The sequence below is a fragment of the Rhinatrema bivittatum genome, chromosome 1, assembly GCF_901001135.1.
Source record: "Rhinatrema bivittatum chromosome 1, aRhiBiv1.1, whole genome shotgun sequence".
Classification (NCBI taxonomy): Eukaryota; Metazoa; Chordata; class Amphibia; order Gymnophiona; family Rhinatrematidae; genus Rhinatrema; species Rhinatrema bivittatum.
Window position 1 is genome coordinate 345,536,520 of NC_042615.1, and position 24,737 is coordinate 345,561,256.

Genomic DNA, 24,737 nt, shown 5'->3' on the forward strand with positions numbered 1-24,737 from the left:
TAGGAAAAGTGTGTTACAGTAGTCCATGCTGGCAAATATTAATGCTTGTAGTACTGTACGAAAGTGTTCCTGATTTAATAAGGGTTTTAGTCTTCTAAGGACCATTAGTTGTTGAGAATCTGGGATTCTCTGGGATTCTCAACAATATAGGTTTAGGCACATGGGATTGAAACACCATTAAGCTTGCTGTTGGATACTTTGCACTGAGATAGTGGTGAATCAGGCTTATTAGTACAACTTGATATATCAGCAATTTTTGATACAATTAATCATGAAACTTTAATTGGTCATCTTTATGCAAATGGAACTGGAGGGTCAGTACTTGCCAAGTTTAAAGGAATGAAAATAACGGATACAAATAGGGGAGCAATGTTCAACCTGGAAGACAATGACCTCTGGGGTTCCACAAGGGTCAGCTTTATCACTCTTGTTTAACCTTTATATACATTTGGGGAATTTATTGGCTACCATAGAAATATATTTTCTTTATGCAGAAGCAATCCAATATTTTATTCCAAGATTTATTTATTTATTTATTGTATTTGTATGCCACCTATCAACGATTTTAAGTTTTAAGACTATTAATCACAGATTGTTCGAAAACAAATTGGCATTGAATATTTCAAAAATATTGTTAGTATGGGTTTGGGAAAAATAAGCCTAATGGAACCAGGTAGTATTAGAGGATTCTATGCTACTCATTACACTTGAGGCTAGAACTTTTGGGGTTCCATTTGATTTGAATTTGTCTCTTATGACCCAAATTAAAAGTATTGCTAAGGTGGCATTTTTTAAATGTAAGTTATTGAGGCATTTAACATTTTATCTTACGACAGATGATTTTAGAACAGTTTTACAGGTCTTAGTTGTTAAGTCATTTGGACTATTGTAATGGGTTGTTTGTAGGCCCGCCAAAGAGTTTGAGGCATGTTCTCCATTTGCTGCAGAATGCAGCTGTAAGGCCACTTAGCGGTATAATGATGTGGGAACATATTACACCAAAGTTGAGAGAACTTCACTGGCTTCTTACATAGTGGAAAACTCAATTTAAAATAGTTGTTGTTATCCATAAATGTCTATATATGGATAATCCCTGTAATTTGGCTCAGTTGCTTTTTAAGCAAAAAAAAAAAAAAGTAGAGTCTTAAGTCATAATATATCAAATATTCCTTATTTATGTAAGTATAGACTCCAAAAGACATGGCAATTGGCATTCTCCTCTGTGGTGCCAGTATTGTGAACCAGATTTGAAGCTTTTTATTAAAAGACTAAAGGTATTTTATTTTGTTCAGGCATTTCAGCAGGAGGGACAAGTGTAGCTCAGTGACTTGGGAGTTTTTGTGTACATTTATAAAATATTACATTTAACTTTATTTATTAAACTAATTTATGTTATGTTAATTTTAATTTGGATATTTGTGTTGTGTTCATTTAATATTATGAATGTAAAATGCGAGATCACCCCAAAAGTGTTGGAGTTTGTGGAATAAAAGTTTCAATAAATAATAAATAACATTTTCAAAAACAGAGTTGCTTGTCAGATAAAAATAGAGTTAACCTGTGTATACAGCTATATGTGGGTAAGTGGATTTTCAGATACTTGAAAATGTGTGCATACTTTCAGAATACACACAAACTTGTTCACATGAAAAAGAGACTACAGGGGGCTTTTCTTAGGCATAGCCTAGTGGTTAGAGTAGCGGGCTAGGAAGCCAGGGTTCAAATCCCCCTTCACTCCTTGTGACCTTGGACAAGTCACTTCACCCTCCATTGCCTTAAAAGAGGGGACCCACTATTGTGGGGGGAGGGGTGTCACCACGATAGTGGGGCCCCTCTCCCAAAAAAAGTATCACGGCTATATGGCACGTTCTTTTGTCTCACTGCCAAATGCCATGGGACAAAAGAACGCAGCGAGTAGCCCTTTAACATGATGGTGGCCCCAACCTCATGGGACCACCATCACCATAAAGGGCCACTGGCCTGAAAATAATTAATCATGGAAAATGGGGAAGTTGAGCAGGGGTCAGTGATGACCCTGTCTGAACCCAGTGCCGCCAGTCAAGGCGGTCCCAACTCTCCTCAAACTGTAAAAAAAAAAAAAAATCAACAAACCTACATGGTGATAGCCCCAGTCTCCCACCCCCCAAAAGTGAAAGGCAATGTCCCCTCACCCTACTCCCCCAGAAGTAAGAGGGATTCCTGCCCCACCCAAGTAAAAGAGAGAGGTTTCCGGTGAGGCTGGGAACCTCTCTTTTACTTCTAGGGGGTGGGGGTGGAGGGACTTTGCCTTTAACTTGGGGGGTGGGGTGATCAAGGCTATCACCACAGGAATGTACTGAACCCCACTCAACCTTCCCATTTGCCATGACTTTTTTTAAATTTCTAACCAGCTCCTTTAAATGTGAGATGGGAGCCTCAGGTCTTTCATTAGGGTCCTGGGCCTCTCACCTCATATTTACTGCTTTTCAAAAAAGCGTAGCTATATTATCGTGGCTGACCACCTTCTCAGTCGGCCATGATAAAATATTTGCATAGGATTGCCTATGCATGACCTTCAATGCATGCATTTGGATTATTATTGCATATAAATCACATTCAAAGAAGGTCAATGTAATAGAGGAAAAATCTGGGCAGGGAGATGTAAAATATCACGAATATCGCACAATAAGTCGTGTTAAAGCTCTACCGTGGCTTGATGCATCTCCCTGTTAGATTGTAAGCCCTTTGGGGTTAGGGAAATACCTACAGTACCTGAATGTAAGCTGCTTTTTAGTGCCAAAAAGCGGAATATAAATAAATAAATAAATAAATAAATGTATGTCCATAACTTACACTTGCAAAAGGTGGCATGCCACCCTCATTTTACATTGCCCAACTGCACACACATTTACCCACATAACAACATGATTTTCAAATTCAATATATACAAATGTCTTGTGTTTCCAATTTGCCTTGTTCTGTGCAGGATTTCAAATACATATGTACCTAAGGTGCATTACTGAGTATTTGCCTCCATAAACTGTATCCTAGCCATGGTGAGAAGTCATGTTAGCATCAGAAGAGCTGAGCATGAAGGATCAACACTGATGGGGGTGGGAGATAAAAGGGCAAGGAAAGAAGAGAGAGAGAGAGTAGCAGTGATAAGTGTACGGGTATGGAGAGAAGGTGAAGACATCATTGGGAGAAGAGGGCACAGAGAGAGTGAGAGAGAGAGAGAAAGGAGGTGAGCAACAGTAGCAATGCAGGGCGTGAGAAGAGGGGAAAGCAGCTTGAGAGCTGTGAGAAGATGGAAGAGTCAGCATCAGTGTGGACAAAGGGAAGAGATATAAATGGCATTAGCATGGGAGTAGGCAGGAGGAAAGACTGACTGCCGAGTTAGTGTGAGCGGTGGCAGTAAGAAGAAGAAGTGAGTGAGTGGCAGGAGTGTGGGATGGTGGGAGTGATGAGTAGTTAAAGGTATATCCTGTAGGAGCTAAGAAGGAGGCAGAGTGAATGGCATGAGAGCCGTGGGGAAGGATAGATGAATAACATCAGTGCAGACAGGGTGGGAGGAAAGTGGAGGGCGGATCATTAGTTCAGTGGTGGGAAGAAGAGGTGTGGGCAGTGTGTTCAGCTGGGGGTGGGGGTGATGCTTCAGTGCAGGAATGGGTCAGCAGAAACCCAGTATGGGGGTTGCTAGGAAAGAGGAGAGGTAGGAAGAACTTCAGTGCGGGGTTTAGAGGTGAAAGGGAGGATAGTTGGGTGAGGCTTCATGTGAGGCAATACTTCAGTATAAGAGGGATGAAGAGTGTGTCAGTGTGGACATAGAATGGGTGGGTAAAATTTCATTCTGGGTGGAGATGGAGGGAACTTCATTGTGGGGGTTGGTGAGAGGGAGGAGTGGTAGTGGAAGCTTGGAGGCGCATCTGTGATTGGCGTGGACAATGCTTCATTATGAAGACTGGTGAGAGGGAGAAGAAGAAGGAGAAGGGATAGGTAGTTCAATAAAGGAAAGAGATAATAATTTGTGCATCTTGGCCACCTTTACAGATTTTTGCAATGTGGATTATAATAATTCAGGTATGGTAATCTGTTCCCCCCCCCCCCCCCCCAAAAGAGCGTACAGCCTAAATGGGTGCCTGAGGCAACAGAAGATAAAAGTGATTTGCTCAAGATCACAAGGAGGGTCAGTGGGGAAAGTGAGATTTGAGCCCTGGCTCTCTGGAATTCTAGCTCATTGCTCTAACTACTAGGCCACTTCTTATCAGACAAAAAGGCAGGATGGGTTGGTGGCACTTCACTGCAGGGGGATGGATTGTGACAGTATAGCAAGAGAAAAAAAGGTAGGTGGCAGGGACAGCACTTCCGAACAGTGAGGAGATGGATGGTAGAGGGAGAAGTTGGCCAATGACAGGAAAGAAGGGAGTAAAGCACAGGAATGCATTTCCTCTTTCTGCTCTCAACTGTTTCCTTCCCTGTTGACAGTGCCACACTTCTGCACATGCTCAGTGCTCGGTGGTGAGAAATGGGCCTGTGCTGTTAGCTTAAGTCCTTGACTTATGGGATGTGAGCCTAGTCCTAGCTTCTTATTTGACATTTTCATGTAGTTGAGTCCATATTGTCTTGCAGAATGCTTTGGGGTAGAAGCTATAAAATAAGGACTGGACTAATGTCATGATGACATGCAGATGGGTGAATTAAACCCATAAAGTTTCAATCTTTATAGACATATGCCTATTTATGAAAATAAACTCTAGCTACCTTTCAGGTTGCTGCCTGGCTCGATTGTTCCAGGTAAACCAATGAAACAATCAGAATTACAAGTCCTGCATGTGATATGGGAAAACAGGGATTGCATTAGCTGTTCCATATGGCATGGAGCCAGGTGGAAAACCTGAGTAAGTTTTGGAAATATGCTTGAACTGGCCAGACTGATAAAATGCACTGAATTCACATAGACCCAGCCTCTGTTATTCCATGCCATTAGCATTGTCACTGAGGAAGGTAGCTGGAAGAGGTGCAGTCTTTCATTGAGGGGAAAACCTTCCAGAATCATGCTAATACTTTGTGGCAGTCAAACTGGTGCTATGGTCGCTATAAGATATCACCTAGTAATGAATAGTGTCAGTCTAGTAAGACCATCCACTGATAAGAAAGAACACTGTAAAACAGATTTAAATTCAAAATTAAACAAAATTTAAAATACTTCAAAATGTGGTTGCTAGAATAAACTCCTTATCTACTAAACTGGACCCGTTAGAGCAAGCCTATCAGTCTTTATGGCTATTGGTTGCATATGGAACTGTAAACATCTCATATAAGATGGTCCTGATGGTTCCTACGAAAATGGAGCCAGTCCATCTCCAGTTAATCTGTGAAAGCAGGACCAAAAATACATCTTCTGAAACATCTCTCGATTGTGTCTGTATTGCCCCTGCTGTGAAACTTTAAATCCTTACTAAAATATTTTTTTCTTTTTTATACTTTGGTAAAAAGAAAATACTTTCTCTTGTAGGGAACAGGATGAGGTCATCCTGTTCGCTACAAGATTGCCATGGGTGCTGTTGCAAATGTTGCAGATCGGCCGTAACTTCCCATGGGTGGCTGTGGATGGATCCACTGATTATAAAAGTGTGCTAACATCTTACCCATAGGTACCTGCCTTGTTAATGAAGACAGTACTGCAGGCAAGGAAGGCATAAAAAGTCTGTTTAATCACTGTTAGAATCCTAAATCCAAGGTTTATGTCTGACAATCAGACTGCCATCAGGGTATTACTATATGTGTACAGGCTGTGGTTCCAAAAATGTGTCAAAAACAAATCAAGCAAATCTTTTCAAGACCCAAAAATGGGAGCAACAGATGGAAGGATAGGTCTAGTTTTGCTCAGTGAAGTTTCTTCAAGGATAAAGGATTACATCCCTATGAAATTACAGTGAAAAACATGCCTGGGGTTGCCCTTATGATTAACATTTATGAATAATAAAATTGTTTTATAGCTAATAATTTGCTAGGTTGATCACAGAGAGATTAAATGGGTCATGCATTTTGCTTGGTGTTTACTGAATGTTGAACGAACTGCTGCGGCAGCTGATGATAGCCAGCGAGCATTTTCTGCCAGTGCCTTAGTGCATCTTTCTTTGCTTTAATGAAAACATATGTCACCACTGGAAATGACAGTCATAACAGAAGCTAATGGATCCAAGTGACCATAACCTAGCCTGTGACAGAGTAGAATAATAAGGGGATGGATGTGAACTACCTGATTAAAGTAGACAGGGCCTTCTTATTAGTTCCATGGCAAAAGCTGAATGGCAGATTCCCTAGTTTGCAGCCAGGCTGATATCTTAAAATCCACACTTGGAAAAAAAGATGCTGCTATACTATGAAGTATATAGTCAGTGTGGAACTATCAAGGCACTGTATCTCTTTAAAGTCTGTCTCTTTCTGTATCTAAAACAGCAGCAAAATGAAAAAAATGAATACAAAGATGCCAAGAGCAAGGCTTTAGCATGAAAAGGGGAAGGAGTCATGAGGGCCATAGATACTACACGCAAAGCCAGATTCTGTCTTTGCCTTTTTTTCTTTCCTTTTCTTCAATTATGGTAAAACATAAGCAGGAAATGACAATGACTCCTCCAGGGTCCTCAACCCCCACCTCAATTCTGGCAATAGTTGATGCATTTGTTCGGAGCAGGAGCTCAGGTATGGAAGGGCCTCATAAAGGAGCAGCTCCCTTGTCATTGTATGCAATATACCTTCAATACTATAGCCTACATCATTGCTAGAGATTGCATGTAAGTCACTGTGTCTATCAGAGGGGCTGTTCCAATGGCTCCATCTCCCTCTTGGATGATAGCACTGGTGAGTGAGATGAAGGAGAATGTGTTGCCAATATCTTTTAGTCATCCTGTTGCTGGTTCAGCAGAGAGAAACTCCCCATTCCCCGCCCCAAATGATGCAGTTCCAGGTATGAGATCACTAACAATTGCTATCCCTGTGTTACGATTTGGCCCTATGGGCCACCTTTCCATCTCTTTTTATTTAAGTCTTCAGCAGCCCAGAGGCTGCCGATGCTTTTACATGTGGCTGGAGCCACAGTGCAACGCTCCTTGCGGCTCAGACGCCGCCGATGTCCCTGCCTTCTCAGTGCAGCCGGAGCCACACCTTTACAGCTGACCACGTGGCCCAGAGGCTGCCAACGCCCTTCACGAGCAGCAGGAGCCGTGCTAGTATTCCTTTTGTGGTCCGGAGATCGCCAGTGTTTCTCCTCGCGGCAGGAGCCACGTTGCCACGCTCTAAGTGGCACGGAGGCCGCCAGCATGTTTCCTTTCGTGGCAGGAGCCACATTGCAGCATTCCTATGTGGCCGGAGGCCACCATCTTACCTCTGAGGAGAAGGCCTGCATCCCTGGTCTCTCTTGGGGCAAGGAGCCACCCCCCAGCTGCTCGTCCTGTGACTGGGAAGGCTGCCTTCCAGCGTTGGGCCTGCTCGGGGCCTGCTCTTCCACCTGCACTCAGCGTTGCAGCATGGGCGCTGTTTAATGTCCCGCCCCTTCCTTCTAGGGGGCGAGGCCGGCTTTCTCTGAAAGCATTTAAAGGAACAACAAGGGAGGAGGCCTGCCAGTGATGTCATCTTTTGATCCGCCTCTTCTCCCTATAAAAAGGTTCAGTCTTCATTCCTTCCTTGCCTTCACAAGGAGCCAGTCCTTCTTTGGACTTCTCGTCATCTGCTTCTCAAGGCACTTCATTCTATGTGGGATCCCATGTCTTCGTGATGTCCTCACGTCATGTCTTTGTCTTCATCATCTCAAGGTCTCTAAATGTCTCGTCTTGATGTCTTCTTTATCCGGTTGATCTTCGTCTTGGCAGCGCAAGTCTCCATAAGGTTCCAGCTTCTTATTTTAACTGTCGTCGTAGAGGCATCCCCTCGAATCCTAAACCTTGCCTGGATCCTTGGAGTCTGCACCCTGCCTCCACTTCACGAATGAACTCTGTTTATCCGATCCATTCCGGCTTGGCCCTGCCTGGCCTTTATCAGCTGTGCAGGGTACATTTTGGAACAGGCTTCATCTGAGTCTTCACTTCATCTCCTATCTTCCCTGTGTGTGGAACCACCATCGTGGTCCGTGACCTGTCTTCATTGGCTGAGTATATGGGCATGTGATGTGCAGTACGAACTCAGCTCTGTCATCTTGTGTGGGGAACCACTAGCGTGGCCCGCGACCAGCCTACCCCGGCTGTGTAGGGCACTCTGCCTGCGTGGTCCAAGACCAGTCTGGCTAGGTTGTGTAGGGCACGTGATGTCCAGTACCGACCAAGTCCTCTTCAAGCAACTCATGGCCTTCCAGAGTTTCTTCATATACGTGACCAGAGTTTCTCTTCACTCCACGTATCCAGATTGCATTTCTTCATGTTTCGAAGTCTCGTCTTACTTCGTATCCAGAGTGTGTTCCATTTCACGTATCCAGAATCTTGTCTCACTTCAAGCCTTTGTCTTGATGTCCTCATCCTCTGACCACTGTCCACCCTGTCACAGTTGCTGCTCTGTGCGGCAGGTCCGAAAGGGCTTGGAGTAGTCGGAGGACCACTCATGAGACCAACATTGCGTTGTTTGGGTCTCTTTCTGCTGCGTACAGGTGTGGCTGTGGTTGAGGTCATCTTTCTTCATTTTCAGCCCATGCTGGGGCACTTCTCACCTGCTTCGGTGCTTGCCAGATCTCCTCTGTGGCTGTGTCGGGGTCCAGGGGCACATGAAAACATCAGTTATGGAACCGCAACCCGCGTTTCCACATCAGATTGCGAAGGCCATGTGCCCAGTGGGTGTTCCTGGTGTGGCTTGGATTCTTGCATACCAAGAACTTTTTGTCTTTCTCCTAGAATTGTTTTTTTTTCTGGGTTCAAATGACCTGCAGGAGGCGCCTGCACCCAGTAATTCCAGCTTTACTTCCTTGGACCCTCCAGCCCGAAGTTCGGCCTTGGAAGGGCCCTTGAGAGAGGGGTACTGTTACGATTCTGCCCTATCTGGGCAGCCTCTCTACCCTTTTCCAGCAGCCTGGAGGCTGCCAACGTTCTTTTGTGTGGTTGGTGCCACCAATCTTCTCTCATTATATGTTTCACACACATATAAGAAATGGACATGTAACCCATCATCCCTATAAACGCTTGCACACCTCAATCATACTTCATTCATTCATAATAAAAACTTCATCCCATAAAATCTAAAGATGAATGAATGAAGTATGATTGTGGTGTGATGAATGAATGAAGTATGATTGAGGTGTGCAAGCGTTTATAGGGGTGATGGGTTATTACATGTCCATTTCTTATATGTGTGTGAAACATGTAATGAGTTGAATATATTGATGTATCCACTCTAATTGAGATTGGTATGTATTATAACTGTTGGGTAATGTATTTGCAATAAATATTGTTGTGTCTATTAAGATATGAAATGTCATGATTTAATGATAATATTTTTGTAATAAATATACATGTTGTTTATAAAGGGATGAAAGGGATGAAATGCAATAAATTAATAAATAATATTTTGTGAAATAAATGATTTGTATGTATAAAAGTTTAAAAACATAGGGGCAGATTTTCAAAGGGATACGCGCGTAACCCCCGAAAAGCTGGCCCAAGCTGCCCCTTCTGAGCCTATCTTGCATAGGCTCGGCAACGCGCGCGAGCCCCAGGACGCGCGTATGTCCAGGGGCTTTGAAAAAGGGGCATTCCGGGGGCAGGGCTGTGGGCGGGGTACCGGCCTGGGGGTGTTCTGGGGGCGGGACCGAGGCCTCTGGAACAGCCGCCGTGCCGGGGGATGGCGTGTCGGCAGCCAGCTGGCATGCACAAGTTACGCCTGCCCGGAGGCAGGCGTAACTTTCCCGATAAAGGTAAGGAGGGGGTTTTAGATAGGGCTGTGGGGCGGGTTAGATAGGGGAAGGGAGGGGAAGGTGCGGGGGAACGGAGGAAGGCTGCACGGCTCGGTGCGCCGACCCTGGATTTTCTAACATGCGCGCTGCAGCATACGCATGTTATAAAATCGGGCGTAGATTTGTTTGCAAATCTATGCCCGCGCACAGGTTTAAATATCTGCCCCATAGTTTATATTGTAGGATGAAATTAGTGGTGCAGATGTACATGGTTTAGTTTTCTGTGACTCCCATTGTTATGTGTAATTGGTAGTGTGGGGAGCCAGGTTAGTCTAGAATGGTATCTTTAACTGTCTGTTTGAAATGCGCTGCTGATTTAATCTTTGAGTAGAGTCCTAAATATGAAGGTAGAGACTCAAATGAAAGCAAGTAGTAAAGAATGGACTTTGTAACTGTAAATAAAGGGTAAAAATGGTGACTAGGTGTCTTACCCCTGCCTCCCGGGGAAGAGAGAGACAGCGAGTTCCTATCCCGAGCAGCTGACTCACTTACAACCTCCCTTATATCTCATGATGTGATATACTTAAAAAGTATGTTATTGATGTATTAAAAACCATAAGATCTTATTACAAGAGCTTATTATCTTTGTAGCAGAAAGAGTCAGGAGAGAGATGTGGAGAGGGGTATTTATTCATAGATAGTTTGGACTTGACTGAAATCTTGGTGAAATCTCGAAACTGAAGTGAGCAGGGTGGCATTAGTGGCTTCTTTCACTCTAGGTTTAGATCATGAACTGGTCATGAAGCTTTTTTGTTGTTGTTGTTCTAAAGATGTGTTGTTTATTGGAAGTAAAATACATATGTTTTCTGCCCTGTGCAGGAGTGCACAGGAAATAAGAAAATAAATTTTACTATGAGCAGTGCTATCTTTCTAGATAAAAAAAAGGTGTAGTACTCATATCTAGGAAGCATGTTTTTTTGAGGATCCACGGGGCAAATCAAGCAAGCAGAGGAAAAAGATGTTGGTACTCAGTACTAGAAATCAAGCTCTGATTATCAGACAAGCGGCACCTGCTCTTGGGGATAAAAATTGGCTATTTAGCTTTGACGGCACCCCATCATACCTCCTCATCTTCATCCTTCCATATCATCCAAACTCCGCACTTCATTCTTCCCTACAGAAACTACTGACTGCATGTACCATCTCTGTGAGAGGCGAGACTATAGAAACTTGTTTTTCCTACCTTGCCCCCAGCATTTGGACTTCCCTGCTACTCGCTTTGCGATTAGAAAAAGGCTTTCTTAAATTTAGGAAAGCTCTTAAATGTTTATCACAAGTGTTCAATGCAGAATAGTGTCTCTTTTGAACCCTTTTGTTATTACTTTCATGTCTTATTTCTGTCAGGTCACCATTTGCATAAGCTCCTAACGCTGTAATTTCGGTTTATTTTTTACTCTGTCTCGTTATTTTATCCTTTTGCTTTTCCTTTTATCAATTGTATATTTGTATTTATTTTGTGTTTATTATTTATTTTATGACCTGTTTTATTGTTATTATTTTGCTTTTGTTTTATTGACTTGTTTTTCTACTTTTGCTTTCTTGTTTTGTTTATACGATCATAGTTTCATATTTTGTTAGTTTTTACATTTTATTTGTACATTGCTTTGAATTACAAGCGTAAGAATGGTGATTAATTAATGAACAAATTGAATTGAACTACATCTTCCTTGTAAATGTGTGCTTAAGTTAGTAGGTAATAGATATGTATTCTCTGACCTTAGTCAATTTTTCTTGATTCTAAGACTATTCCTGACACAGTCATGTTCCAGGAAGGTGCAAGTTTAGGGTTGACAGATTAATTTGATTGTGACATTATGTTATGAGGTGTTGTATTACATCATATAAGCAACTTGTTTGTTAGGTTTCCTGTCTTGCTTTTTTCCTAATTTTTTCTTTTTTTATTTTTCTTTACTCTTAAGGTATAAATTGAAAAATATATTTTGCTTATTTTTTTTATTACTGTTTGTTTCGTTGATATTATATTTCCATGTTTACATCTATTAAAGTGGCAAGTTGAATTGTAATATATGGTTTATAAAATAATTTATTAAAAAAGAAGCCAAGATCTCTAAAATTATATGTATGAATTCAGAATTATCCACAGAGAGCAAAGGATCATATAAAGACTTTGCTAATGTGTTTACGCTATATGATAATGACTTGAACCAAGTAAGTGCCTGTACAAAGAATGACTGCGAGTGCATTTTAAGATTCTTTTTTTGAAAGCTAAGAACTGCTAAATTAGATAAACAAGCTAGCTCTGAATGTAAAGGTCATACAGTGTTCTGGGATCTGGAACTAATAGCCTCCTGTCAGGAAGCTGCTGTTCCATAAATATCAGACCATATTCCTTTGGAATTTGCATGCTGTCATTTCCTTTTTTTTTTTAATTATTATTGTATAGTGTCGTAACAGTTTGTTTATACTACTAGATGATCTCTCGACAATTTCAGAGCTGTCCTTCCTAGCCCTAGAGGGATAGCAGCAAGTCTAAAATGAAATGTTTCATCTGTAATGTGTACTTTCACAAAATGAACTTAAATTTTGCTTCCTAGATTTTCAAGCTTTACCAAAACAAAAAGGATGTTATGGCTACTGATATATTTTGTGATCTTCGGTCTTCCCGAGGGTGGGTTTGGATCCAGTCTTTGTCTTAACTCTAAAAACATTTTATGAAATCTTCCCATGAACAAAAGTAGAACTTCAATTGAATATATAATGGTAGAAGTTTAAAAACATAGGATGTGTATGTAGCCCAATGTCCCAGACAGAAACACTGAAGATGCTGGCAGAAAAGGACTGCTTGTTTTTTACTCAGTCTGCTCATTCATACCTGCCTGCTGTGAACATTGTTACCAGAACTTCGGTATATTAAAAAAAATGTTAAATAAAAATGTTAAATAAATAAATAAAATGCCATAGATCTTACTTGATCTGTAATCTTCTCCCTCCCACTTTGGGTCAATCTTGCCAGTATTTGGCTCCTATAACCTCCATTGGAAGTTTGCTTCAGGCGCCTACCACCCTCTCAGTGGTAAAATACGGACTCCCATTCTTTCTGAGCTTCCCTCTCTTCAGCTTCATAGGATGACTTCTTGTTCTTAATCTTTTTAATCTGTGGAAAATGCTACCTTCTGGCACTATATTGAAGTTTGCTAGACATTTAAATCTTTGTATCATATCTTCTCTTTCTTTTATTTCCTCTAGAGACTAGAGCATGCCTACTTAGCTTCTTCAATCTCTCCCTGGCTTAAAGTGCAGACTATGCAATATTTTGCTGGCCTTTCTTTGAATTGCCTCCAATTTATCAATGTCCTTTTGTACAGGTGGTACACACACAGTACTCAAGATGGAGTCTTACCAGAGACCTGTAGACAGATCATTTCTTTCAACCTTTTACTAGCAATACCTCTCTCTATACTATTAACTTTCCCAATAGTTTTGTCACATTGACTGGCAACCTGAGGGCATGAGAAATTATGACTCGCTCATATCTCTTTCGGGGGTAATATTTCCAAATGGTTTTGTTTTGCACATGTAGAGGTCCATATTCTAAAGCATTGAGGAGGCAACTCAGAAGTTGTCCAGCTAAATGAAGATTTGAACACTTATAAGGCTATATTATAGCCAGCTAACAAGTTAGCTAGCTAGGATTTAACCAGGTAAGTTAGGGGGGGTTATGGGGATGTAACTGGGAGGAGATGAATTAGCCAGCAAAGATATCTGGCTAACTCCGATATTCAAAGTTATCTGGATAACATAGCCAGTTAAGTCTGGTCATAAGAACATAAGATATTATTAAATTATCAAATTATTAATAGCCCAACTCATAAAGCGGGCCACACGCTGGACCTTATTTTCATCAACGAATGCATCTCTAACTCCACCTTGCCCATATGCTCACCAGTCCCTTGGACAGATCACCAGATCATCAACACAACTCTTGAGATCAAAGAGCACCCTCCCCAGACCTTCCCGGAAACTACTATCCAATTCAGGAAACCGTGTTCCACAGACCTACTCAGCAACCAGCTCTCTAAAGAACTAACGCATCTCGATCTTTCCGATGCAAGTGCAGCCACCTCCTCCTGGATAAATATCACTAAAAAAATTGCGGACCTAACTTGCCTGTCCACTACAAAAGTTCTTCAACCTTCACCTGACAACAGGAAACCCTAGTTTACCCCAGAACTGAAAGCCATCAAACAAGAGCTAAGAAGTAAAGAACATAATTGGTGAAAAAACCCATCCTCCACAACTCTAGCCACATACAAATCCCTCCTCAACTCCTACAGGAATGCTTTACTTAGAACTAAGAAAGATTTCTTCTAAAAAAAAAATCCACCATTTCATCTTCGACTCGAAAGCTCTATTCTCTTATGTCTCAGCACTCACTAAACCATCCCCTCCTACTATTCCGGACGACCAAGCACTCAACAAAGCCATTGAATTAGCAGACTACTTCAAGAAAAAAAATCACCAACTTGACCGACCACCTTTTGACATCTAATCCCTTGCCACCCCTCCCTCTCTCTACCATACGCCATTCAAACACGAGCTTTGAATCCTTCGAGACCACAACAGCTTTTGAGATAGAAAATATTCTTAAGAAACTGAAACCCTCTTCTCACCCATTGGATGCAATTCCAACCAACCTTCTCATCTCCATAAGGAATACCATCTCAAAGCCAATTGCAGACATCAATAACTGCTCTCTAACTCAAGGTCTAGTCCTGAACCAGCTTAAGATAGCAATTCTAAAACCCTTACTAAAAAAAACCCAATCTTTTGCCAACAGACCCAGCCAATTTCCGCCCAATAGCAAACCTGCCTCTGATCGCTAAACTAATGGAAAAGATAGTTAACAAGCAACTATCTGATTACCTTGAAGAAAATACCATTCTTGCTCCTCAATTCAGATTTCGCAAATCATTAAGCGCAGAATCCCTCCTCATTTCTCTTACGGACACCATACTAACAAACCTGGAAAAAAAACAACCCTATCTCCTGGTCCTACTAGATCTCTCCACGGCGTTCGCCATGGTTAACCACTCAACATTACTAGAGCATCTCGCAGACATAGGCATCAAGGGAACGGTCCTCAGCTGGTTCAGGTCCTTCCTATCCAACAGACATTTCAATGTACGGATAAACAACAAAGAATCACATCCGGTCCTCTCTAACCAAGGAGTCCCTCAAGGATCCTCCCTCTCACCAACCCTGTTTAACATTTATCTTCTCCCGCTCTGCTATCTACTCACCAATCTAAAGCTAACTCATTACCTGTACACGGACGATGTACAAATTCTCATCCCTATCACTGAATCCCTACACAAAACCATGACTCACTGGAACAAGTGCCTGCAATCGATCAATCATCTGCTCTCCAGCCTCAGCCTTGTCCTCAACAACAACAAAACGGAGATCCTTATTATCTCACAAGATAACAATAACGGGCTTCTCAACCCGTCTATCACCCCCCTATCATCCATCCCAATATTAAATCACTCTCCTCATGTGAGAGATCTAGGAGTCATTCTTGATAACCAGTTTAATTTAAAAAAATTTGTAACTACCACCACCAAGGATTGTTTTTTCAAACTGCAAGTCCTTAGAAAGCTGAAACCACTTCTTCACTTTAATGATTTCCGTATAGTACTACAATCCATCATCTTATCCAAAACCGACTACTGCAACTCCCTCCTGCTTGGACTCCCAGCCAGCACCATCAAACCACTCCAGATGGTTCCGAACTCCGCAGCTAGAATTTTTACCAACACCATCAAAAGAGAACACATCACCCCCATCCTTAAGAACCTCCACTGGCTTCCCATTAAATACAGGATCCTCTTAAAAGTACTCACAACTATCCATAAAGCCATACACAACATCTCTCTGCTCTACCTAAGCTCCCAACTGCGTCCACATACTTCATCCAGACCTATCAGAGGAGCATACAAAGGCACACTCTATGCCCCCCCTGAAAAATCTTCCCTAAGGAAATGCACCTTATCTACAGCAGGCCCTACACATTGGAACGCTCTCCCTCCAGACATCAGACAAGAACCTTGCCACTCGATTTTCAGAAAGAAACTCAAAATCTGGCTTTTTTGCCAAGTTTTCCCAGGAACTTAAGCCCCTTGGTCGCATCCAGACTGCTCGCTCCTCTGTTTTTCTCTATCTAATTTAAGGTCGTGCTGGGCATGATGTTCCCATCTAGTATTTACTGCTGTAGACCACAGACTGTTTACCACACAAGCTGCACTTTGCATCTATACCCCATCATCATTGTACAAATTATGCCATGTATTAGTTAATTTAGTTAGTTGTTTAGATTGTTTTCCGGACCAACCCTTAGCATAGCTAGAATTGCTTCCGGACCAATTCCTTTTACTAGCTATTTTGTTTCCCCTATCCCAGTTCTTGTACCCCTTGTTCCATGTACCTCGTTCCATGTACCGCCCCACGGGCGAATTCTTGGTTCGCTGTTTCAATGTAAACCGATGTGATTTGTATGTCATACAGGAACACTGGTATATAAAAATAAATAAATAAATAAATAAGATATGCCATACTGGGTCAGACCAAGGGTCCAACAAGCCCAGCATCCTGTTTCCAACAGTAGCCAATCAAGTCACAAATACCTGGCAAGTATCCAAACATTAAGTAGATCTCAAGTTACTATTGCTTATTAATTAATAGCAATTTATGGATTTTTCCTCTAGGAATTTATCCATACCTTTTTTAAACCCAGTTACACTAACTGCCATAACCACATCCTCTGGCAATGAATTTTAGAGCTTAACTATGCGCTGAGTGAAAAATAATTTTCTTTGATTTGTTTTAAATGAGCTACTTGCCAACTTCATGGAGTGCCCCCTAGTTCTTCTATTATATGAGAGAGTAAATAACCAATTTACATTAACCTGTTCAAGTCCTTTCATGATTTTGTAGACTTCTATCACATCCCCCCTTAGTTGGCTCTTCTCCAAACTGAACAGCCCTAACTTCTTTAGTCTTCCTCATAGGGGAGCCATTCCATACCCCTTATCATTTTGGTCGCCCTTCTCTGCACTTTCTCCAGTGCAACTATATCTTTTTTGAGATGTGGTGACCAGAACTGCACATAATATTCAAGGTGCAGTCTCACCATGGAGCGATACAGAGGCATTATGACATCCACCATTTTATTTGCCATTCCCTTCCTAATAATTCCTAACTTTCTATTTGCTTTTTTGACCACCACAGCACACTGAGCTGGCGATTTCAATGTATTATCCACTATGATGCCTAATCGGATCCGATTTCAGTTCCGATTCACATCTCTAATGCCTAGATCTCTTTCCTGGGTAGTAACTCCTAAGATAGAACCTAACATTGTGTAACTACAGCAAGGTTTATTTTTCTCTATATGCATCACTTTACACTTGTCCACATTAAAATTCATCTGCCATTTGGAAGCTCAGTCTTCCTGTCTCACAAGGTCCTCCTGCAATGTATCACAATCCACTTGAGATTTAACTACTCTGCATAATTTTGTGTCATCTGCAAATTTGATCACCTCATTTGTTCTACCCCTTTCCAGATCATTTATAAATATATTAAAAAGCACCGGTCCAAGTACAGATCCCTGAGGAACTCAACTCTTTACATTTTTCAACTGTGAAATAGATCATTTAATCCTATTCTCTGTTTCCTGTCTTTTAACCAATTTACGAGCCACAAAATGACATTGTGTCCTATCCCATGACTTTTTAGTTTCCTTAGAAGCCTCTCATGCCTTCTGAAAATCCAAATACACTACATCTACCGGTTCAACTTTGACCACATGTTTATTCACCCCTTCAAAAAAATGTAGATTTGTGAGGCAAGACTTCCCTTGGGTAAATCCATACTGGTTCTGTTCCATTAAACCATGTCTATCTAATGTTTTGTGATTCCACTCTTTATAACAGTTTCCATGATTTTTCCCGGCACTAAAGTCAGGCTCACTGGTCTATAGTTTCCAGATCATCCCATGAGCTCTTTTTAAATATCAGGGGTACATTGGCCACCTTCCAGTCTACAGGTAAAAGGATGATTTTAATGATAGGTTACAAATTAATTGAAATATGTCTGAAATTTCATTTTTTTTATTCTTTCAGAACCCTGGGGTGTATACCATCTGGTCCAGGTGATTAACTCCTCTTCAGTTTGTCAATCTGGCCAACCACATCTTCCAGGTTCATAATGATTTAGTTCAGTTCATAAGAAATTGCCATGCTGGGTCAGGTAAGGGTCCATCAAGCCCAGAATCCTGTTTCCAACAGAGGCCAAACTAGGCCACAAGAACCTGGCAAATACCCAAACACCAAGAAGATCCCATTCTACTGATGGCTATTCAATTTTACTTAGGCTATTCCCTAAGTAAAATTGATTAATAGCCATTAATGGACTTCTCCTCCAAGAACTTATCCAAACCTTTTTTGAACCCAGCTACACTAACTGCACTAACCACATCCTCTGGCAACAAATTCCAGAGCTTTATTGTGCATTGAGTGAAAAAGAATTTTCTCCGATTAGTCTTAAATGTGCTACTTGCTAACTTCATGGAATGCCCCCTAGTCCTTCTATTATTCGAAAGTTATTGGGAAAGTCCCAAGAGATGACAATTTCCTCATTCTCCTCAAATTTGTCAGGGTCTTGATCATGGTGTTTTTCTGGTACAGTGCATAACACAGGAGGTTGGCTTCTTTCAATGGAAAGTAGGCTCTGGAACAAGGGTTCATAAGATATGAGCGAAAGGGGATAGACTCAGGACTATTCTAAGGATGCATGGAACAGGATGCATGGAACAGGATGGAACAGGATGCATGGAAGGATTCATGGAACAGGATGCATGGAACAGCCTCCACCTTGTGAAGGTGGAGATGGAGATATTATTGGAATTCAAGAAAACATGGGATAAGCACAGGGGATCCCTGAGGGAGTGGTAGAAACGGTAGGACTGAGCAGCTAGTGTGGATGAGCAGACTAAATAGGTTGTATGGCCTTTTTCTGATATCGTATGGCAACACAGGAGTGGTTGAACAACAAAAAAGCGAATGTTCCACAATGGCCAAATCTAAGTCCAGATCTCAATCCAATCAAGAATCTGTGGCACAATTTGAAAATTTTAGTTCATAAAGCATCATTCAACCAACCTCAACAAAACTGGAGAAAATCTGCGAGGAAAAATGGGCAAAAATCATTCCCAAACAGTGTGCAAAGCAGGTAGAAACAAACCCCAACAGACTTAAAGTGGTTATTACAGCATAAGGTGGTTCTACCAAGTACTAGTCTGAAGAGGTTGAATACTTATGCAAGCAGCATTTTTCAGTTTTTAATTTTATTTTACAAAAAATGCAGAGAAATAATGAATTGTGACTTTGAAAATTTACTTTAAAAGCATACTGGTTTGAAATAAACATACCGGGGTAATTTTCAAAGGAGTTACACACGAAAATGTAACATACTATTGTAGCAAGTTTCAAAAGCCATTTACTCGAGTAAAATGCACTTACTTGAGTAAATTCTGTGGGAAATTCAATAGCATATATTGTAGCAATTTTCAAAAGCCATCTTACTTGATTAAAACCCAGTTTTACTCAAATGTTTTTTAAAATCAGGCCCACAGCCTGGAACAATATGTTTGTCATTTGTAGTCCACCACACAAATCTGCTGAATTTTTATGGTGTAAAATACTTTTGCAAGCTATTGTATTTCTAAATGATCTGGAAAAAGGAACAAATTTGCAGAGGACATAAAATTACTCAGAACAGTGAAATCACAAGTGGATTGTGAGAAATTGCAGGATGACCTTGCGAGATTGGGCATCCACATGGCAGATGAAAAGTGATGCACATAGAGAAAAGTAACCCACACTGTACTTACATGATGTTAGGTTCCATATTAGAAGTTACAACCCAGGAAAAGGATCTGGGCATCATTCTGGACAATACTTTGAAATCCTTGGTTCAGTGTGTGGCAGCGGTCAAAAAAGCAATTATTGGAAGAACATGGGTGGCTTTCCTTTGAGAACATAAGAACATAAGAAACTGCCACGCTGGGTCAGACCAAGAGTCCATAAAGCCCAGCATCCTGTTTCCAACAGAGGCCAAACCAGACCAGATGAACCTGGCAATTACCCAAACACTAAGAAGATCCCATGCTACTGATGCAATTAATAGCAGAGGCTATTCCATAAGTAAACTTGATTAATAGCAGTTAATGGACTTCTCCAAGAACTTATCCAAACCTTTTTTGAACCCAGCTACACTAACTGCACTAACCACATCCTCTGGCAACAAATTCCAGAGCTTAATTGTGTGTTGAGTGAAAAAGAATTTTCTCTGATTAATCTTAAATATGCAACTTGCTAACTTCATGGAATACTCCCTAGTCCTTCTATTATCCAAAAGTGGAAATAACCGATTCTCACAGGACAAGCAGGATGGTTGTCCTCACAAATGGGTGACATCGAGGATGGAGCCCACCACGGAAAACTTCTGTCAAAGTTTAGACAGAACTTTGACTGGCCCCTACTGGGCATGCCCAGCAAGGCACTGACCCTGCAGCCAGCAGGGGTCTCCCTTCAGTCTTCTTTTTTCCGCGCAGCAGTTGCCACGCGGTGAAAGGAGCTCTCTAACCACGTTCCTGACAGGAATTTGGAAATTAATTTCCTAAGAAAATTTGCCCCTCAGGGGTCTCCCTTCGACAAATTTTTTAGTCAACTTACGGAACCCGGTAAGTTTTTTGCCTTTTTCCATCGACTGCCGTCGATTTTGGCCCTCGAGGCCTGTGGGCACTTACCGATCCCCAACCTAAATTTTGGCTTTCAGCCATGGCAACGGGGTTCCGTCGTTGTCCGGATTGTACCCGGACTATGTCCATCACAGACCCCCACAGGGTTTGTGTAATGTGTTTGGGTAGTGGGCATGATGTCCTGACTTGCACCAAATGTGCCTTAATGACACCCAAGGGTCGCAAAGCCAGGATGGAGAAGATGGGGCTCCTCTTCCATGCACCAACCCCAACGCCATCGATAGCATCGACGTCATCGGAACCGGCACCGTCGAAGTTGTACCATCATCGTCAACCCTCCGGTGACCGTCCGCCATCGATCGCTTCTCGGCCGTCGACTCCCGCCCCTTCCCCGGATGGGCGAGGGGATCGGAAAGAAAAGCACCGCCATCGACAGCATAAGTCTCGGCCTGTCGAGGATCCTCAGCCATCGACCTCTGCTCAAGCCGAGCCACCGACAAAGAAGCCGCGAACAGACCGGATGCCCTCCACATCTCGTTCGCCGGCATCGAGGAAACCCTCACCCTCTCGGGGTGTGGGGGCCGTGATCCCACCGGTTACGGTGGTCCCTCCGGCCCTGCCTCAGCCTCCCTCTCCCGTCGAGCCGGGTATGGTTACCCCTGGTCTCCGGGCAGAACTGGACCGGCTGGTCCAGGAGGCCATCGAGAAAGCGATGAAGAAATTACAACCTCCATCGGCACCGTCTCCGGCACCGGTTCCAGTGCCGCCCCCGGCACCGACACCGGCACCGGCTTCGCCACCGAGGAGGGAACCGACCACCAAGCCGTTGATACAAGCGCTAGCACCGCTACTGAGCCGCATGGAGGCACTCGTGACGGCCCTTCCATCGGTGATTCCAGTGCCATTGACAACACCACCGTCTCCGACTGGTTTCTCATCGGCAGGAGAAACACCGTTTCGAATTCCCCCTTCCGGGGTAGTTCCATCAGTACCTTCTGGTATATTTCCACCGATTTATCCTTCGGCTCCATCGATTCCGCGCCAGGCACCGATTCCATCGGCAGCACCGAAGCCATCGATGCCATTTCTGGTTCCACCTACTGCACCGATTCCACCTCGGTTTCCATCGATGCCTTCAGAGCCTCAGCCAGGTCCATCAGGGCTACAAGCCACACATGATCCCTACGATACCTGGGGTGATGATGATGATACCTCTTCTGACACAGATCTGCCTTCGCCACCATCTCCTACAGAGAGTAGAAAAAGATCTCCTCCTGAGGATCTATCTTTCATTAATTTTGTGAAAGAAATGTCAGAAGTTGTACCTTTTCAACTACAATCTGAAGCTGATGATAGACACCAGATGATGGAACTACTTCAATTTCTGGATGCTCCAAAAATCATCGCTTCCATCCCTATACACCAGGTGTTTTTGGATCTGCTCAAGAAAAACTGGGAATCTCCTTCATCGGTGTCACCAGTTAACAAGAAAGCTGACTCCACATACCTTGTCCAGTCAGCACCAGGTTTCCAAAAGCCTCAACTGGATCATCGCTCTGTTGTGGTTGAGTCCGCGCAGAAGAAGGCCAAGCGTCTTAAGCCGCACTCTTCTACCCCACCTACCAGGGACAACAAGTTCCTCGATAGTGTAGGACGGAAAGTGTATCATGGAGCTACATTGATTTCACGCATAGCTTCATATCAACTTTACATGACTCAATACAACAGAGCCATTTTTAAGCAGATGCAAGACTATGCTGACACGTTGCCGGACCAATACCAACCACAGCTTCAAGCCCTTCTTCACAAGGGATTTGAGGCAGGGAAGCACGAGATTAGGACTGCCTATGACATATTCGATGCTTCCACGAAGGTTTCAGCCACAGCCATCTCAGCCAGACGTTGGGCTTGGTTAAAGTCATCCAACCTTCGCCCAGAAGTCCAAGATCGTCTTGCTGATTTGCCCTGCTTAGGCGACAATTTGTTTGGAGAGCAAATTCAACAGATTGTGGCGGAGTTAAAAGACCACCATGAGACGTTGAAACAACTCTCATCTGTCCCACCTGAGGTGACCTCCAAGCAACCGCAAAAGAAGGACTCTAAGAAGTCATTCTTTCGACCACGTCGCTACTACCCTCCGTCAACTAGGGCTCGTCCTGCACGGTCCTCTACCAGGCCTCAGCCTCGTCAGCCGAGAAAGCAAAGACCTACTGTAGCCCCACCTCCTGGGCCTACGGCGGGCCTTTGACTTCCCTGTATTGAGCACATGCCATCTCCCTCTTCCACACATCCCTGTGGGGGGTCGACTGTTCCACTTCTTACACCGTTGGAAACAGATCACCTCAGATCAGTGGGTGCTAGCAATTATCGCACAGGGTTACCACCTCAACTTCATAACACTTCCGCCAGACTCCCCGCCCCTTCAGGCATGGAGTCTAACCAGCCATTTCACTCAATTACATCAAGAAGTATCCCTTCTTCTACAATCAAATGCTATAGAACCCGTCCCTCCTTGTCAACAAGGGAAAGGATTCTATTCCAGATACTTCCTAATACCAAAGAAATCAGGGGGGCTACGTCCAATTCTGGACCTTCGGGCCCTCAACAAGTATCTGCAAAAAGAAAAGTTCAAGATGGTAACCCTGGGCGCCTTGCTCCCTCTGTTGCAAAAGGGGGATTGGCTGTGCTCTCTCGACCTCAAGGACGCTTATACCCACATTGCGATCACACAATCCCATCGCAAATATCTACGGTTTCTTGTAGGCCACGACCATTATCAATACCGTGTCCTACCTTTCGGTCTGGCTTCTGCCCCACGAGTCTTTACCAAATGTCTCGTGGTGGTAGCAGCATTCCTAAGGAAGGAAGGTGTCCACGTCTACCCCTACCTGGACGATTGGCTAATCAGGGCCTCCTCCCAACACATAGCTCAATCCTCCCTAAAATTGACAATTCAAACACTCCTTTCCTTAGGGTTTCTTGTCAATTACGAGAAATCTTGCTTAGTCCCGTCTCAAACCTTATCCTTCATTGGAGCCGACTTGGACACCTTGCAGGCAAAGGCTTACCTTCCTCTTCAGAGGGTCCACACCCTAATATCCCTGGCTCGCCAACTCCAGTCTCAAAACACTGCCACGGCTCGCCAGTTCCTCATTCTCCTGGGACACATGGCATCCTCGGTTCAAGTCACTCCCATGACCCGACTAGCCATGAGAGTAACACAATGGACTCTACGACACCAATGGATTCAAGCTTTTCAGCCTCTGTCCTCCATAGTCACAGTCACACAGGCCCTGCGCCTATCCTTAACCTGGTGGACAACTCAGGTCAACCTCCTTCAGGGCTTACCTTTTCTTCCACCGGATTCGCAAGTAATCCTAACCACCGACGCTTCTCACATCGGTTGGGGAGCCCATGTGGACAAATTCCAAACCCAAGGGTTATGGTCCAAAGAGGAAGCCGAACACCAGATAAATTTCCTGGAACTTCGCGCAATCCGCTATGCACTCCGAACTTTCAAAGATCATCTATTCCATCAGATAATCTTAATCCAGACGGACAACCAAGTGGCCATGTGGTACATAAACAAGCAGGGAGGCACAGGCTCCTTCCTTCTGTGTCAGGAAGCTGCGCAGATCTGGGCGGAAGCCCTCTCCCACTCTATGTACCTCAGGGCCACTTACCTGCCGGGAGTAAACAATGTATTGGCAGACCAGCTGAGCCGTGTCTTCAAGCCACACGAGTGGTCACTCGATCCTCTGGTACTGACCTCTCTGTTTCACAAGTGGGGTTTTCCCCGCATAGACCTCTTTGCGTCCCTCAGAACCACAAAGTGGACGATTACTGCTCTCTCATTCGGAGCCAACACTTTCAGCCGAGAGATGCCTTCTCCCTCAAGTGGACGACAGGTCTGCTTTATGCATTCCCTCCACTTCCTCTTCTGTCAAGGACTCTCGTGAAGCTACGCCAAGACGGAGGAACCATGATCCTGATAGCACCCCACTGGCCACGCCAAGCGTGGTTTCCTATACTCCAGGATCT